Source organism: Crinia signifera, chromosome 8, assembly GCF_055691185.1.
Source record: "Crinia signifera chromosome 8, ASM5569118v1, whole genome shotgun sequence".
Lineage (NCBI taxonomy): Eukaryota > Metazoa > Chordata > Amphibia > Anura > Myobatrachidae > Crinia > Crinia signifera.
In genome coordinates this window covers 108,177,846-108,198,306 of record NC_139224.1, presented here as the reverse complement: position 1 = coordinate 108,198,306, position 20,461 = coordinate 108,177,846, and positions in this window count along the sequence as shown.

Below are 20,461 nucleotides of genomic sequence, written 5' to 3'. Positions count from 1 at the left end.
CTTTCGTGTAAGTGTGTTATTATGAATTTATGTGTGATAGTATGTCTACTCTTCTGGTCCACATTGTCACACATACTCGGGTATGGAACTTTATTTGCGCAACTCTGCGAACCAAAATGGCGGCCATACTATCACAAAATGGCGTGTGTGTACCTAGACTTCCACAGTCCACCCTTTAACAGTAAATATAAAACTGTTACATTACAAAATATTTCACACGACAAGACAGAAATTCATAATCCTAACAGAGAAATTGGGATACATGAAATAAACATATAAGGGGAGTAAACCATCTGCTCTCGGCCGATCCAGGATCATGGATAAACGATGGGCCGCATTTATCGAACAATCTACTCAGGGTCACGAAGGATAATGTACAATTTTTTGGGATAAAAATAAAAACAGGGGTGGTTACAACATATACACGTTCTTCAGATATGGCATCCTTTGGTAGGTATTGTTTGTGACAACAGACTCTTGAACTCTTTGTTGTCTCTCTTTTTGATATGCTTTTAAGTATGATGGTATTAAAACATCCGGTCCTGGGTAAGGTGTCAAGTTTATAGATTCTACCTTGACCTAAGCTGGGATGGGTAACACACTCTCAGAACTCTGTATCGTCCGTCCAATGCCTGGCAGCAGGGCGGCGGCGGTATCCTTGATTTGGAAGATGAGAACGGATAGTGGGGGGGGAAAGACAAGAATAGGACCCACAACAGTAGAGAAAACTGAGAAAGGAAAAATTTTGTTAGTGATCCTTTCAACCTGTTACCAGTGGGGTGTGTCACAGTCCCTTTTGTAGCTTGTACAGGTTGCTTGACCTTAGCTGCTCTCCAGTCCTCCCGAAATGGTGCCTCTTAGCGATTTCTTTCTTTCGCCCTCGAGTGTAAGGACCTTCTGGTTTTCAGTTCCTTTGGCAGTAGGACGAACGTACCCGAATCTCTCTCTCTGCGACTTTGTTATTGAGGTAGTGCTGGTCAACAAGATTTTGGGGTGGTTCTTTCCAAAGGTCTATCAAGCAACCTGTATATGGCAAAGCAGGGGAAACAACAACAACATCTCCTGGTTCATGGTTATGACAGTTCACAACAGGTGTCAACAAAGTCCTTTTGCTGCAGTTTTCCAGGTGTGGATACATCACTTGCATTTGTGGTCTAGGATCTTCTTGTGGGATTACCATAACCTGTGGCTGCCCGCCAAGCAATGTTTCGATGGGGACAAATTTTGGTGGGGTTCTGAGAGTGATTCTACTATTACAAAAGGAGTTTTATGGGGTGTACCATCAGTCCCTAAAGGTTCACACATGACTTAAACCTTTTATATATATATTTGCATACTCAAGGGTGCTTCTGGGCTGCCATATCTATACACACAAACGTCAACACCTACATATATATATACATAAAAAACTAATAATAAATAAATAACTATAATGATTCTAGAGTGGACTGTGCAAAGCCAATTTTTGTATTACCTGCAGAGGATCCTGCTGGAGGAGGGATGTGGAGATGGCTCTGTGGGAACAGCCGTTGCAGTTTCTTTCCTCCAGACAAGTAAGGCATGATTCTGTCGTCTTACCTGTCTGTGGCCACACCAGTAATTTCGGACTAATTTTTTCCACATACCTTCCCTGTCAAGACAAGTCAGGCCATGGGCTATCTCTGTCCTGACAGTTTGGCATGTTCTCAGAGTCACTGGTTTTCCTTGTCCATCTTTAGTTCAAAGGGAACTCGGTATTTGTGCTGTAGTTTTTAGCTACCTTAGATGGATTTGACTCTATAACAGTGGAATACAACATTAGCCTCTGAGGACTGTCCAGCATATCTTGCACTTCTTGTGTAAGATTTCTAGGAGTGTCCAGAAATACCCCATCAGGGGTGCAATAGATGACACATCCCATTTTACATAGTAAATCTCTACCCAGGAGGTTAGTCGGGCCGCTGCAGCCAACAGAAAAGAGTGTTTGGTATGCAGAGGCCCGCTTGTAACATCTGCTGGTTTCGTCAGTGGGTAATGCTGTATTTTTCCTGTTACCCCAATTGCTGCTACTAATTGCTTGACACAACCTAGACCAGGAGGGAATGTTGTTAACGGGTTAGGTACAAAAAACTTTATATTTAAACTATTCCACTTACCCATATCTGAGGCTCCTCCCTAAGGTATTGAATTAGTCTAACTGGTTGTAGGATGCAGGTATGACCTGCTTCCTATTGTCTGACCTGGGTTGCCTTCAGCACAGTGTCAGTCATCAGATGGGGAGGAGGCATGTTGCGTGACCTGTCTGTCTCCTCCCATTGTCTAGGGGCTGGGTATCTCCGTGTCTCACCTTTGTGAGATTCCCATTCTCGCTTATGTGTCTTGATAACTCCTGGGGTTTCCTGACCTACAATGAGCTGAGTAATGACCTTTCCTATTGCAGTTGTAACAGATAATTGGCTTTCTACCTGTGTCCCTGGTGTTTCGTTGGTAGGCAGCTTTGTTTGGGGCATTAGTAAGGGCTTGGATGCTAACCATCATCAGTTTGTCAGTTTGCAGTTCCCTGTGCTTCTTAATGTTGCGGTCGTGGTCCACAGCAGATTCCCGTAGGGCGTCTACTGTCATTCCACGCCAATTTGGAAAGGAAGTTTGGACTCTGGCTCTCAGGTTTTCGTTAAGCCCTTCCACCAGCACAGACACAATCAGCTCCCTCAAGTGGGGGTCGTCCTTAGGTTTATAGACACCAGTGTATTTTGATACCGCCATCAAACTCCGGTTGAAATATTCGCTAGCTACTTCACCATCTTTTTGTTTGATAGTGAATATCTTGCTATATTCCACTGCTGCAGGAAAATACACTCCCAACTGTAAGTTGATTTGGCGTATATTTTCCTGGTTGATGTCATCATTTATCTCCTTGTCCACTTTCAATCCACTATCCTGAATGAATTTCAGGATGTCAATGTGAGTGGGGAGACAGGCCCTCAACATGATTCTCCAATCCTTGTTGGTGGGCTCATCAGAGTTTCCCAGATCCCTTACAAATTTCCGGCACAGAGCCAGATTTTTCCTAGGATCAGGGAAATCTGTAATGATGGACCGCAGCTCTAACCGTGTCCATGGGTTTAGCATGGTCATCTTTCTGGTAGGTATCACACCCTCTCTGTCTGCCTTACCATAGGGAACCTCCAGTGTGCGTACAGGGTATGTTTGTACCACCTCTGCATTACTGGGACCTGCTTGGGAGTCGTCTGTGTCTGTGCTGTGTAGTGCATCCTTACCTGAGTCCACTTCTATGCCGTTGGCACCAGCTGCCTCCTCCTCCTGTGCTGGAGCCCCAGCAGTGGGTTGAGCTTTACCCTCAAGCATATTAAGTGCATGGGAGACGGCCAGTGCCAACAGCTGCTCGTTTTCCTCTCGGGTTTCCTTATAAGGGGATAAAACAGGATACAAGTTAGTAACTGTTGCATTATTACTTAGGTCTTTCTTATGAGACATCAACCCCTTCGGCACATATGGGGGTGGGGGAGCTGATTCTATTGCGGCAACGGTTGCATTTTTATTGTGGCTGATTGTGTCCGGTATTGCCAGACCTTTGATTCCCCATTGTTCCTGTCCTTCCTTCTGCCACAATTTAAGAATATCTATATGCTTCACTCTCTCCTTACGACTGGAGAGTAGGCATATTTCATCTTTTACTGCCGATAAGATTTCTGGATCGAAGCTACCAACACTGGGAAATTCTAACTTGCTGCCTTGTGTCATTTTAATAAAAGCAGCCGATCCTCTTGGCCGGCTTGCTTCCTCACTATCCTGCACGTTATCACAGCGTGACCCGTTATTACCCATAGTTACAGGAATAAACGTTCACAGCTTAATAGATAATCGGTGGGTTATTAATTATCTGAGAGCTCCCCAAACACTCACTTCTCCACACAGCGACACTTCGACGCAATCAAGCGAAGAGCCCACAATGCGAGGTATGATACTCAATCACCAAGCTCTCAACTAGCAGCGAACTTCTAGCCAACTTGCTTGATGCGGCACAATTTTTCCAGGGTATAACAAACTTGCTTTCCTATACCCCCAAAAATCGGATTTCTAAAGTAGCTAATCGGAAACAAGTGCGTTCCGATATATCTTCTTGTACCCTCCTAGCGGAATTAATTCCACTGAAGGGGCAGTTCCTATGGGCACGTCGTCACGTGAACCCGGTCCTAACTGGACTGTCCTACACTGGACTACACTGCGCTGAGTCGTGCCGTCACACACCCGTTCGCCTCAGTTATTTTTCACACTGGGCGCTAGTTACACCTTGGTCTTATGCTAATTTTTGAAATATTTCTGTACAGAAAATTTTCCCAGGCCGGTAGCTTTTCACTAGATTCTTATGCAGGTATAAATCCCTTATAATAAACTATAGGAATCTATTAAAATAATGCTTGAGTTGCTTGCTTATGAGAAAATGAACAAAAAGAAAAAAAACTTATTTTCTTTTATTAATCACCGCTTCATTCGCAGTATATTACTATACTGTTTAAATAAAGCTAGTGGTTTATTACTGTTCACCTCTTAATTCCTATGTGTGCTGCATGTGCAGTACCAATGAACAGCCACGTGTGTACGTGCGTTGTTCACAGGCCGCCGATGAATCGGCCACCCACGTGTTCTATAGTGTATTTGCAAGGTTGCGCTCGGGTTTCGCTATACGCAGTAATTGCGCCTAAATGTGGAATAAATCCCTTAACTCTGTCCGAGAGTTACGTATCAAGATGCGAAATAAATCCCGTACTTAATCCGTAAACCACGTACAAAGATGCGAAACTTTCCCGATGTGGGCACGTGCGCGCGCACCTTGCGTAATACACAATAGACGCTTTACGTTACTGCAAAAGGCCCAGGACTTGTCGCCACATGGCGGAGTCCCTGTTTTTGCGGTAGCTAACAATAAACAATTATAGTTTTGCACAGAGGGGATCCTCTATGTACTATAATAAACACAGATTCCACGTGTGCGAACCTTATCGCACGTGATACATATACTATAATAAACAAGCAGCCCAAGACACTATACCCCGTTAAACTACTTGTGGCAGGCAGAAGTACAGTTTGCTAAACACTTAGGTATGATATGCTTTAAAACACGTGGCTTTCACTTATTGTACTCCGGGTTCAGCGCTAGCACTTCCCGAACCCCGCACCGCCGTGGAATCGGCCTATCCAGCAATGGAAACAAATAAATACTTCCACCCTTTTGCTGGTATAGGTCGACTCGCACGCCTGGTACTGAGTTCTGGACTGTGGAGCGGACGGACGAGCCCTCAATTGTTAATGTTGATATGATATGACCAAGGAGACAATAAGTGGAAAGCGCAGGTTACGTAATGTGTCCGTAACCTGCTTACCCTTTATACCTAACTGCGTGCGAACAAAACGTAGCGCAGCGCAGCGTACAGTCTATTGTATGTTATACACCAAGAACCGATACCTTAATAAGAGATCCTTTCGCAGGACTTTGTCTCCAATTGTGCGAATATACCTTAAAGGACAGAGTCCGCAATGTAAGGACAGAGTCCTTAATGTACCTTATCGCTATTATGCGAATAACTAGACACGACCACGGAATAGAAATAAGGAGGTTAGAACTCCATAAAAAGATTGTATTAAAGTCCCTAATGGACAAAAGGGGGTTACAGAATTAAGAATAAACAGGTATAACAAGTGATACAATACAATAACAATGAATACTAAACACTCTCTGCTAAGGGGAAAGAATACAAATACAAGACACAATCAGCCAACAATAACTACAAGGATAAATACCGTGATAAATGCAACCGTTTACCGTGGTCATCTAGTATGTGAAAAGCAGTCCGGTCAGAGCTCACTATCGTTCAGGAATGAGCGATAGTCCGGTAGGAAGGTCCAGGGAAAGTAGTTGTGCCGAAAAGACCCTGGCTGCTCTGTGTCGCCTATCTTATAGGGTCAGAAGGGGGAGGTCAAAGGCCATTCTCATTGGCCAGAGATCATATGTCCGGTCCACTGCAATTGGAGGTTAGACGCTGTACCTGGTCTGACCAGGTGCAGGGGAGTGAACTTTAAGAGTCCTTTGTTTGGTGGTTTCGGCGTCAGCAAGGATAAGAACCGGTTTGAGCTAGTTTCCTTTGTTAACTACTTACAACAGAAACTGTCTCTGGAATATGGATTTAGTCCATAACTATCGGACAGTGTACATTGCGAAATATTCGCAATGACCGGAATACTTTGCATGATGAGCTGAGCGGAACGGTACTAAACACGATACAGACAGCTGTGTGCAGGGCTAACTAAGCTATGTGTGGCGTTCTAAACCTTTTAACTATATTTCCTTTCGTGTAAGTGTGTTATTATGAATTTATGTGTGATAGTATGTCTACTCTTCTGGTCCACATTGTCACACATACTCGGGTATGGAACTTTATTTGCGCAACTCTGCGAACCAAAATGGCGGCCATACTATCACAAAATGGCGTGTGTGTACCTAGACTTCCACACTAGTCCAGTGATACTGCTGTAAAAGTCCAGTGATTCCGCTGCATAAGTCCAGTCCATTGGTACTGCTGCATAAGTCCAGTCCTTTGGTTTTGCTGCATAAATCCAGTCCAGTGATACTGTTGCATAAATCCAGACAAGTGATACTGCTGTATGAGTTAAGTCCAGTGATACTGCTGCATAAGCCTAGTCCAGTGATACTGCTAATAAAATCCAGTGATACTGCTGTATAAGTCTAGTCCAGTGATACTGCTGAAAAAGTCCAGTGATACTACTGTATAAGTCCAGTCCATTGGTACTGTCGTTAAAGTCCATTGGTACTTCTGCATAAATGTAGTCTAGTGATACTACTGCATAAGTCCAGTGCATTAGTACTGCTGTGTTAGTCCAGTGATACTGCTGTGTAAGTCTAGTCCAGTGATACTGCTGTTAAAGTCCAGTGATTCCGCTGCATAAGTCCAGTCCATTGGTACTGCTGCATAAGTCTAGTCCTTTGGTACTGCTGTATAAATCCAGTCCAGTGATACTGTTGCATAAATCCAGACAAGTGATACTGCTGTATGAGTTAAGTCCAGTGATACTGCTGCATAAGCCTAGTCCAGTGATACTGCTAATAAAATCCAGTGATACTGCTGTGTAAATCTAGTCCAGTGATACTGCTGAAAAAGTCCAATGATACTGCTGTATAAGTCAAGTCCAGTGATACTGCTGTATAAGTCAAGTCCATTGGTACTGTCGTTAAAGTCTATTGGTACTTCTACATAAATGTAGTCTAGTGATACTACTGCATAAGTCCAGTGCATTAGTACTGCTGCGTTAGTCCAGTGATACTGCTGTGTAAGTCTAGTCCAGTGATACTGCTGTTAAAGTCCAGTGATACTGCTGCATAAATCCAGTCCAATGATACTGCTGCATAAGTCTAGTCCAGTGATACTGCTGTAAATGACTAGTCCATTGGTACTACCGTTAAAGTCCATTGGTACTCCTGCATAAGTCCAGTCCAGTGATACAGCTGCATAAGTCCATTCTAGTGATAGTGCTTCATAATTCCAGTATAGTGATTCTGCTACATAAGTTGCCACTGCTGCATAAGTCCAGTCCAGTGATACTGTTGCATAAGTCCAGTCCAGTCCATTGATACTGCTACAAAAGTCCATTGATACTGCTACATAAGTCTAGTCCAGTGATACTGCCATTAAAATCCATTGGTACTGCTGCATAAGTCCAGTCCAGTGATGCTGCTGCATAAGTCCAGTCCAGTGATACTGCTGCATAAGTCCAGTCCAGTGATTCTACTGCATAAGTTCAGTTCACTGATACTGCTGTATACAGTAAGTGTAGTCCAGTGTGAGTGCCATTAGGAGTACCAAGTCCATTGGTATTCCCACATAATTCCTGTCCAGTGATATTGCTACATAAGTCCAGTCCAGTGATTCTGCTGCATAAGACCAGTCCACTGATACTCCAGAAAGATAATGGACAACAAAAATTTGGAGGATCAAATAGTGAAAGAACAAGAACCACATCCTCCTACTGCTGAAGCAGCTGCCACTAGTCATGACATAGACAATGAAATGCCATCAACGTCATTGGCCAAGGCCAATGCCCAAATGTCATTGTAGAGGGCATGTAATATCCAAAATGCCAAAGTTCAGTAACATGAAGAAAAAAAATAAATGTAAATTGTTTGAGGAGAAACATAAGCTTGCCAATATACAATTTATGACAGAGTGGCAAGGAACGGCTAAGGCTCTGGCCTATGTTCATGACTAGTGGGTCAGCTTCACATGCCGATCTAAGCCCTCCTCCTCCCCCCAGTAGAAATTTTAAGAGAGTTAAGCTTTCAAAAGCACAGCAAACAACTGTGGATCTAAGATGGTATCACAAATCCCCAAGGACAGTCCAATGTGTTGGTGGTTGCAATGCCTGACCTTCCCATTACTGTATGGGAAAAGGTGGCTCCTTCCAACAATTGAATGCTCTCTGCATATGCTGGAAGGAGCACCCACAGTCCAGTTCCTGATATTGAAGGTATCACTGTTGAAGTACACCAGGAGGAGGATATTGATGTAGCTGGCACTGAGGAGGAAGTTGACAAGGAGGACACTGATGGTGATGTGGTTTGCTTAAATGAGGCACCGGGTGAAACAGTTGTTGTCCTTGGGATGAAAAAGACCATCTTCATGCCTGGGCAGAAGACCAAAAAATTGACCTCTTTGGTCTGTAATTATTTTATCTACAGTAGATCCAGACAACAATTGTCTTGCCATATGTAGCTTATGTAATAAGCAGGGGTTAGGCCGTTGATCACCTAGGGACATCCATCATTATACTGTACGTCACCTGAAGCTCATTCAAGTCACTGTTTAGTTCAGAAACTGTGGCTAGGTCATTGATATAAATCCCTTGGTCCTGTTGTATCCCTCTGTAGAGCCAGTTTGTACAGGGAGAGATGAATTGCTTCTTTTTTTGTTCAAACAAACCAATCATTTCAGCCATGTATGGCAGACCGCGTTGCTGAAATGATTGGTTAGTTAAAGAGAGTGGACCTTATTCTGGTTCACTCACAGAGGCACACTCCTTATCAAATGGACAAAACCATGTTCACAACAGGGGGGGGCAGATGTAACTTGTGCAGAGGGAGTTAGATTTGGGTGGGGTTTTACTTTATATATTGCAGTGTAAAAATAAAACAGCCTGTATTTTTCCTGCACAGAAACAAAATAAACCACCCAAATCTAAATCTCTCTGCACATGTTACATCTAACCCTCCTGCAGTGCACATTGTTTTGTCCATTTGAGAAGGAATTTGCCTTTTCGAGCTGTTTGAGCAAAATGCGCATTGGTGGCTGCTGATGGCACCACCAAGTGATGGCAGCAACCATGAGCCGTGCCTGTGAGACAGGTAGCCGCTTAGTGACCACAGATGTCAGGATCTAGTTGCATGCAAATGAGTGTCATCTGCATGGAAGGGGACTCACCCCCCTATTACCCATGGCCAGTGACAAACGCAGGATTTATAAATATTATTCATACATATACACAATAACATTTTCCCTAAATGCCTAACTGTGAGCCCAAATACCCTAAGCATCTTTCACATTGCCCCCTCATAGCATTTCCCCCATATGCCTTACTGTATGTCACCAAATACTGCACTACATAAATACACTACATCACTGCTCTACACCGCCCTATAAACTGCACTACATCACTACACTACATTCCCCTATACCCTGCACTGCATCACTACATTACATCCCCTATAACATGGACTGCATTACTACTCTATATCCCCCTATACCCCGCACTGGATCACTACACTTCATCCCCCTATACCCTGCACTCCATCATTACACTACATCCCCCTATACCCTGCACTGCATCACTACACTATATCCCCTATAACATGGACTGCATCACTACACTACATCCCTCTATACCCTGCATCATTATATTATAAGGCCCTATATGCTACACTATGTGACCCTACACACTATGGGCCTTATTCTTGTTCACTCTTAAAAGCAAATTCCTTCTTAGATGGACAAAACCATGTGCACTGCAGGGGGGCAGCTGTAACAGGTGCATATAGATTTAGATTTGGGTGAGTTATTTTTTTCTGTGCACGGAAAATACTGACTGCTTTATTTTTACACTGCAATATAGATCTGAAGAAAAACCCCACCCAAATCTAATTCTCTCTACACAAGTAGTACCCCACCTGCAATGCACATGGTTTTGTCCATTTGAGAAGGAATTTGTCTCTAAAGGAGCCCACACACGCACCGATCCCGGCATGCGTTGTGGGCTTAACTAGCACACATAGCATCGCATTGTATGCCTTGTGCATTCGATGTGCATGCGATGCGATGCTATAAAAAGCTAGTACAAAAAGTATGTGCAGCACATACTTTTTGTACTGTGCGATGAGGTGCCGCGGGAGCACGCACCCCATCGCATAGCATCGCACCGCCGGCATCGGTGCGTGTGTGGGCTCCATAAGAGTGAACTAGAATAAGGCCCTTTATTACTACACTGTGCTACATTTCCAACAATAACCTTAGACCATCTCAGTACCTTAAGCAGAAAATTATTTGGGCACTGTATACACACACAGTGACCCCAGAGCCGGCCTTATCCAATTTGATAAAAGAAAAAAGATTGGATAGCTGCGCTAATTATTAAATATCAAGCACCATGGAAGAACACACTTACACAAACAATTCTTTTTATAATGATCAAATAAGTATCATCATATTTATTGGCTGTGAATTTGCAGCCTTGTGAGTCAACTTAACCCCACCTTGCAAATGGTGGTACACCGGCCCACCATTCGCATGAAACACTGGGCATTCCGATATGCTAATGGACCGCCCCGTGCCCTCCGCCCGCAAAGGATGGGTGCGTGCACCCAGCTAACAGTTTGTTAGCCGTGGGCACCCGCACCCAGCATCTGAACATGCGCAGAAATGACCCTGTGCATGTGCAGAAGCAAAACAAACGAGGGGGTCCATGCGCATGGACCTGAATAAGGTCCCTATAGTCATCATGTCCACAGCCAGATGCAGCAGGGGTTAAGTGTCTGTCTCTGCTGATTTGTATTTTACAGACATTCTGCTTCCAGCAGGACAACCCCTACTGAAGCTGCACTAAATCTATATGACACCAGTACACAGGGTGCATGTAGCAGTGGAGGGGAGGTGAGACAGAGGTTACATATTTCAAATGCAGGTCCTGGAAGTTATAAAGGGGAGTCAGGGGCGGCTGTGAGCTGACTGCATGTGGGCTGTGTCAGTCATGTATCCGGCAGTGTGACTGTGAGTCTGTATCTAGGGAAGTGGCTATACCTAGTTGTACTGATTTGGAGGTTGCAGTCCACCTCCAACTCCTGCACGTCTCCCCCTCTCCGTGGCAGGTGGCAGTCAGATGAGTCTTGTGTGGCGGAACCTTAGTTCCCAGCTGATGGCTGCTGTCACCCAGCCACTTCTGGCAGCACCAGTAATGCTTTGCCCTGGCTGCTGCCCCTAGGCATAGGCTGCCGCCCTAGGCAAATGCCTAAAATGCTTAGGGCCGGCTCTGTGTGACCCCACACACATTGTGATGCATATAATCACACTGTATACACACACACATACTCTGTGCCTCAATGCACACACTGTATACACACACCCTGTCTCAATACACACACACCCACCCACACTTACCCTCAACACCAGTCAGTAGACAACCCGGCGCCTCCCCACTGCTGCTCTGCCTTTGTCTCCTCTTCAGTGGCGTCAGTAGGCAGGTGCGAGGGATGCGGCCCGCACCGGGTGTCACCAGTTAGTGAGGTGACACCAACATCAGCCGTGCTGCCGCACCCGCTGCCGCTTCCATGAAGAGGCATCTCTCATAGGCGTGCGCACGGGAGTGCCGGGTGTGCACAGGCACCTTCTAATGATCTGGCACCTCCCTCACGCTTGCACGCTGCTAAATACATCCACAGTGCCCTTTCTGGCCAGTGCTTGCCTGCCGCCTCCAGCCCATCACACAGCGCCATCGCGGCTGGGTCTGTGCAGGGTGCTGCAGCGAAGGGGTCGGGTGCGCCGTGTGCTGCGCAGGGATGTGAGGATAGAGGTGAGGGAAGAAAGGGCAGCAAAGGATCCTTTGCTGCCCTTTCTTCCCTCACCTCTATCCTCACATCCCTGCGCAGCACACGGCGTGCCCGCCCCCTTCGCTCAGAGTGACCGTACCTCACAGCTGTGACTTCCTGACTTCTCACTGTGATCACTCACTGTTTGTGTCTGCGGGCTGCAATCAACTGAGTGGTCACCAGGTATTCCTAAGTTAAAATGTCTGTCACTTAACTTTACAGTGGTGGCCGGTGGGCGGGAGCTGCTGCAGCAGTAACTGAGTGTCTGCTGCAGGCAGCATGTTAGGGGATAGAGGGCCAGGGGGGGTCCCCGGAGGAAAGATGAATGTTGCTGCCCCCTCGACAAACATATATATATATATATATATATATATATATATATAGAGGAATGACAAGCGGCACCCGGAGGCTGTTTCAATAAGTCAAAGCAGACAGAGCTGGATCAAACGTTTTCGAAGTTTAATACTTCTTCATCCTGATGAAAACGTTTGATCCAGCTCTGTCTGCTTTGACTTATTAAAACAGCCTCCGGGTGCCGCTTGTCATTCCTCTATCATTGGATACTGCGGTATCATCTAGCTTGGCACCAGAGCACTTGCGTTTGTGTTTGGAAGTGCTGCCCCATCTATACCATATATATATATATATATATATATATATATATATATATATATATATATATATATATATATATATATATATATATATATATATAATTTAAAATGCATACATAAGTGGCCAGTGATATACATGCCCAGTAGGCAGAAATAAACACGCCCCTCAAATTGTGCACCCTCAAATAAGATGGCCTTCGCACGCCTATGGCATCTCTTCTTCCCCTCACTATTCTCCGCTTCAGAGGGGAGGGGAGAAGAGTGCTCAGCACGGGGCGCATATTTCCTAGTCCTTCCCCTTCATTATGTCTATGAGTATGTCTCTGTCTGGGCCGTCAGCCAATCAGAGCTTGCGGGCCGGCAGCCAATCAAGAGCCAGCCCGCAAGATATTGGCTGACAGGGAAAGACTCATAGACACAGTGAGGGGGAAGGAGATATGCGCCCTGCGCTGAGCGCTCCCCTCCCCTCTGAAGTGGCGTGGCGGCTGCAGGAGACAGGACAGCAGGCCAGGGGGACACCGGACTGGGGTGTGGGCAGGAGGAGCATGTACCCCCCTACCCAGCAGCAGCAGCAGATGGAGACAGCAACAATGGTGAGTTGCTGGTGAGAAATTCTGGCACTGTGGGACATGTGTTTCTGGCACTGTGGGGGCATATCTGGAACTATGGGGGCATATGTGTATTTGGCACTGTGATGGAATATCTGGCACTGTGGGGGCTTATGTGTCTCTAGCACTGTGGGGGCATATGTGTATCTGGCACTGTGGTGGCATATGTTTAATGGACATCACAGAGTGTGGTGTATCGTGTAATTAGCATTGCGGTGTGGGGCGTGTAACTGGCATCACGTGTGCGGCATTATGTGTAATTGGCATTACGTCATGTGCAATGGGTATAGTTCGCTAAAATGTGCAATCTGCAGGTACACAAAACAATCATGGTACAGACCACGCCCCCTTCTGATAGACCACACCCCCAATTTTGGGCGCGCCTCAGGCGCGCACAAGCATCCGATCTCCGTCTTCCAGAAACAGTTGGTGGAAGGGGGGGGGGGGTGACACCATGAGTTCCTACACCGGGTGACACCAACCCTAGTGACGCCACTGCTCCTCTTCCCCTGAGGCTGCTGTCTGGTGGCAGCGGGTCCCTACCTTAGCTCCCGCGGTAGCTGGGAACCGTCCTATCCTCCAGCCACTGCCACTCATCCTGCGGCCTCCAGCGGCTCTCACAGCCCCTGCTACACTGAGAGACCCTGCTCGCTACCCAACCCCCACCGGCGCGCGGGGGGGGGGGGGTTGTGCAACCAGAACCCCCCCCCTGCGTGCACCACTGGTGGCTAACATTAAATGTACCAGGTCCACATATTAAATGTTTCTTTTCTGCATGAATACTGAATGCAATTTGAGTCCTACACTTTTAGGGGACCTTCCAGGTACAGCGAAAATTATATGTGTAACATTCGGCTACCTAAAGCACAGAAACTAATAGACATATTATCAATAACTGGTGGCTGATATGTCATAATATGGGCTCTCAATATACTCATATAAAACTACATGTCTTGATTAGAGAACTGGGGAGGTATTAACAGGAACATACTGTCGCCCCGCATTTCCCTGAATATAGATATTAGAAATGGTATAAATTGTTAGGAAGCCAATAGCTCACATGTAATATACCAGGACCCTGGATATAGAGTGAACCCACCACAAATATCACTGCTCAACAACTTATAAGCCCCGTACACACGGGGGGAGATATATTGCTCAGCAATATATTGCTAGCAATATATTGCTGAGCAATATATTGCCCAGTGTCTCCTTTGCATCAGCGACCAAAGATGGTCGCTGATGAAAAGGAACCTCTGCTAGCGCTGCCGCAGAGGTAATTAGCTGGTCGCAGGAGCAAGCTCCTGCGACCAGCGATTGGAAAGGGGCTGAAAACGGGAGCGCGCACCCGGCGATTTATCGCCGGGGCACACTCCCAATCACTGGCAATATGGTCGCCAGCGACCATATTTCCAGTGATTTCAGCCCCTATCGCCCCCGTGTGTACACAGCATTACTTAGATGAGAGATAATATACTTATGGGAGAGATATTATATATTCCTTCCCAGATAGATCCTTATGTAAGGAGCTACGATTGACCTATAGGCTATATTATCTGCTGTATTGTACCATTTAAACTAGAGATGTGCAGCTGCCACTTTTTCGGGTTTTGGTTTTGGATCTGGATCTCCCTTCGTGTTTTGGATCTGGATTGGTTTTGGCAAAACCACCCTTGTGGGTTTTGGTTTTGGATCTGGATTTTTATGAAAAAATGCTAAAAATGGCTAAAATAACAGAATTTGGCCCCTAAAGTATTATTGACCTCAATAACATTAGTTTCCACTCATTTCTAGTCAATTTTGATCACTTCACAGCTTACAAAATTGTTTTCATTTACTGTAGTTGGGCCAAAAGGGTATACCGAGGTAGCTGGATGACTAAGCTAAGCGACAACAGTGGGCATCACATACGTACGTTTATAAATAAACGTACTACTACTACTACTACATGTGGACCTTACACTTCCAACCTGGCACATCTTGGAAGCAGAGCAGCACTGCAGGGGCAGACAGGGTGGCAGTTTAATAAACTATCCCAAAAAAAGAGAAATGCTCCAAAGAGCAAATACAAAGAGGTATCGGCCTTGTCATGACTGGTGGTAGCAGCTTCAGCACTTCTATCAGGTTGCTGATCTCCCACTATTTCGTCCTCCATCATCCTCCAAAAATGTGTTTTTATTTTATTTATTACTTTTATTTATTTTTCTTACTTTACACTGGACACAGCCTGTCACACTGGACACAGGACACTGCCCCTGGACACTGCCCCTGGACACTAGACACAGACCGTCACCCTGGACACAGCCCCTGGACAATGGACACAGCCTCTGGACACAGCTCCTGTACACTGGACACAGCCTTCAAACTGGACACAGCCCCTGGACAATGGACACAGCCTCTGGACACAGCTCCTGTACACTGGACACAGCCGTCACACTGGACACAGCCTCTGGACACCGCCCCTGGACACAGCTCCTGTACACTGGACACCGCCTTCACACTGGACACTGCCCCTGGACACTGGACACAGCCCGTCACCCTGGACACAGCCCCTGGACAATGGACACAGCCCGTTACCCTGGACACAGCCCCTGGACACAGCCCCTGGACAATGGACACAGCCTCTGGACACCGCCCCGCGACACAGCTCCTGTACACTGGACACAGCCGTCACACTGAACACTGCCCCTGGACACAGCCCTTGGACACTGGACACAGCTACTGTACACAGCTCCTGTACACTGGACACAACCCCTGTACACAGCCCCTGTCACACTGGACACAGGCCCTGTCACACTGGACACAACCCCTGTACACAGCTCCTGTACACTGGACACTGCCCCTGGACACAGCCCCTGGACACTGGACACAGCTCCTGTACACAGCTCCTGTACACTGGACACAACCCCTGTACACTGGACACAGCCCCTGTACACTGGACACAACCCCTGTACACTGGACACAAACCCTGTATACTGGACACAGACCCTGTCACACTGTACACAGGCCCTGTCACACTGGACACAAGCCCTGTCACACTGAACTCAGCCCCTTTACAGCCCCTTGTACACTGGCCACTGCAGACCCTGTACACTGGACTTGTGTACAGCAGCCCCTGCAGACCCTAATCGAGTGAGCAGCAGCAAAATAATATATTATTATTATAGCACACAGCACAGAGCACAACCACCCTCTTCCCTCTCCTATGCTGGAGTAAAGATGGCGGGGCGCGCGTGCGTCTTATATAAAATTCAGATCCCGCGAGAATCCGACAACGCGATGATGACGTTTTGCCTCGTTTTCGGTCCTGAATTTAGGCGGGAACTCCCGAGCCGGCTCGGATCCAGACTCGGATCGCGATATTCGGATCTGTCGGATCCCGGAGATCCGGACCCGCTCATCTTATCAGCACAGCTACTCAGTCGGTTAACAAATGGTCAGGATAGTTTTTGAGTACAGATAAAACATTGTTGCCTGTAGTCATAATAATATTCAAATAATTGAGACTTGTATACATAGCAGAAAGGGCTTTATACATAGAGGGAATGGGATCATTGGATAGACAGTAACTAGGTTGACAACACTAGGTCGACTTGCATGAAGGTTGACATGCATGAATGTCGACATGAATAAATGTCTACATGGGTTAGATCGACAGGTCATTAGGTCGACACAAGCATTAAGTAGACATGGGAAGGTCGACAGTCAAAAGGTCGACATGGGGTTTCTCACTTTTTTGTCACAAAATTCGACACAGTCGACATGGACACTGAAATGTAGCACCGCATCCCTTTGCATGGCTCGCTGCACTTGCCATGGTTCGGGCACGGTGCCTCGCTATGCTCAACACACTATTTTAATCTCCCAGCATGCCCTTGTGGATGGTAGGGCATGAAATACCACCTGTCGGCACATATCTGCTCAAATAAAAAAATGAAAAACCCCATGTCAACCTTTTGACTGTCAACATTCCCCATGTCAACCTAATGCTTGTGTCGATCTAAACCTGTCGACCTAACCCATGTCAACATTAAGTCATTTATTTGATGGGCATTCTTTAAAGTTACACTGAATTGACTAACTCATAAAGCCATGCCCATAACAACCAGAATTATTCCAAACTGGTTGACTAAATCCACAATACCATATTGGTTAGCAAAATTTAATCTCATCTGACTTCCTATTGGCTAGCTCCCCATTTCATTTTATTTTACTATAGACTAATTTTTACTATCATTGTTCTAGATGATTTTTTTTAAATGTGGAACAAAAAATCACATTGATTAGCAAGGATTCTTGTTAGGATCACTGTTCATATCGGGTATGTAACATAATACACCAATGAACAAATGTTTTTTTAAACAATATGTATTTTATATATTAATTTACAAGTCCCCCTTTTTTCCTTTCTGTACTATTCCCAGTTTTACCCCTGATCAAGTCGTAGTGACGAAACGAGTTGGGTATTTTGTGCAATAAAAAGATTATTCATCTTAAAACGGACTGTGCATAATCATTGCGAATACACCCAACATTGGACACATGGAAATGATCTCCAGAATGTATTTCTGATTTTAATTTAATACTAACTGGGAGGTACATTTTATGTATTAGGTTGCGCACCCCAATCACTCTTTCTGTTGTATTTGTCTGTTGTTCTTCACTAACAGGAGGAATTTTGGTGGTGCTGCATATAACATTTAGCGCAATTCAGAGTCAAACCACCAATTCTGTATATATATATATATATATATATATATATATATATATATATATACAGGTTCACTTTTGGCTATGGGGGATATGCTGTGTGTGTGTATAACGCTGGCCGGGGGGGGGGGGTGGGGGGTGTGGAGTGTGTATAACACTGGGCGGGGGGTCATAACTTTGTGAGTATAACGCTGGCCGGGGTGCCTGTCAATAACCCGTGTAACTCCACCCAGCGTTATACACAACTCCGCCCAGCATTATACACACAGGTGATGATTGACAGATGTGGCTAAATATGTAAGAGATAGGTGATACAATACATTTTACATGTCTTCTTCTGGTTGCTACATGTACTATGCACCTTATGTTGGTGACTGACTTTTCTTGCATTAAATGGGGCTATGGGTCATTGGGTCGACCAAATTAAGGTCAACATACCACTGAAGTCAACGGGGTCAAAAGTTTTACACAAGCATTAGGTCGACAGTCAAAACGTCAACATGGGTTTTTCCCATTTTTTGCCCTGAATGTTAACATAGTCGACATGGATGCCGTATCAGTGCACCATGTCCCCTTATATGGCTCACTACCCTCGGCACACATACTGTATTCTCGCTCCACGCCCTAGTGGATGGTAGGGCATGAAATACCACCTGTCGGCTCAAAAAATGTGAAAAACTCATATCGACCTTTTGACTGTCGACCTTCCCAAAGTCGATCTAATGCTTGTATCGACCTTAGGCCTGTCGACCTTCAGTGGTCGACCATATGTATGTTGACCATAATAGTGTAGACTTAACAACCGTATACCTTAAATGGTGAGTGCTCATCTTTACTGAACTTGATTGTATATATATTGTGGCAGATAGAGCATATTTCCACATGAGGATAATGTGGAAAATCCAGGCCAGATTTTAGATCAACAGCAGCGGTAGGAAAATTAGATCCAGTCCAGGTTTCCTAACTTATGTGATCAGGGTTCGGCTGATTAAAGAGCTCATGTGCTCTCCTGATATAAAGGTTTCCAGGGTAGAGGGTCATTGCTCTCAATGGTGGAATAACTGCCCAAGTGATAGGCCGGCGTGTGGGCTACGGTAGGGACCACTGGAGCTTGTTTGTACTATGCTGTGACACCTGTATGCTGCAACCATTCTTGCTGTGCTGATTTACCTGGTATGCTATTCTCCAGCTAATAAAGACCAAGGGTGAGATTTAATAGGATGAGATTTTCAGAAAGTGAGAGATTTGGTGAGAAATCTCCAGTTTTTTTAAAGCGGCAATCATTTATACTGCAAAATCAAACTGGTTTAGCAGTGTAAATGATTGCCGCTTTAAAAAAACTGGAGATTTCTCACCAAATCTCTCACTTTCTGAATCTCTCATCCTATTAAATCTCACCCCAGGGGTGAGATTTAATAGGATGAGAGGTTCAGAAAGTGAGAGATTTGGTGAGAAATCTCCAGTTTTTTTAAAGCGACAATCATTTACAATTCAAAATCAAACTGGTTTTGCCGTGTAAAGGATTGCTGCTTTAAAAAAACTGGAGATTTCTCACCAAATCTCTCACTTTCTGAATCTCTCATCCTATTAAATCTCACCCCAAGACTTCATCTGATCCAATGTTCATGCTTCATTGTCACAATATTATATATATATATATATATATATATATATATATATATATATATATATATATATATATAAAATGTGGTTGCATTGTTAATTAGTACTGTATAGCAATCCTATTTTTTTATATACAGTATGTTACATTTTTCTTACAATTATCTTTCACCTCTGTAATACTCCTTACACATACAATGGTTGTTCTTATCTTTCTAACACTATTTAACACTTCACATACTCCACTAGTGGTCAGCCTAGGTGTCCCATGCCCTAGACTTGAACTCTTAGACTTAGAATGTTAGGGTCTTGCCCAATGAAGTTACCTAGACGTGGTGGGTAAACCCATAAACCTGGCCCCTCTATATAATATATATATATATATATATATATATATATATATATATATATATACATACAGTATAGGCACTAATAGATATGGCACTGATGCAGGGCTGACTGTACAGCAATTACCAATGTTTCTCCTAATATACAGTATGCTACAACTAATAACTGTGCTGTTTTATTATGGGGCTGATGCAAAATAAAATGCAAGTTATTTTTGTTGATGCATTTTGCATGTTTTGCACTCTGCAGAAAAGAATAAGAAAAGTGTTTTCATTTTCTGATGTATAATAATTAAAATATATCCTTTATTACTTTTATTTAAAAGGTTTACATCCAAGAAGTCAATCTGAAATATGTAAAAAGATAGTAGTGTTTAAAACACGCTGTCATGGTGAGCTCATGTACTAAAAGTTCATATC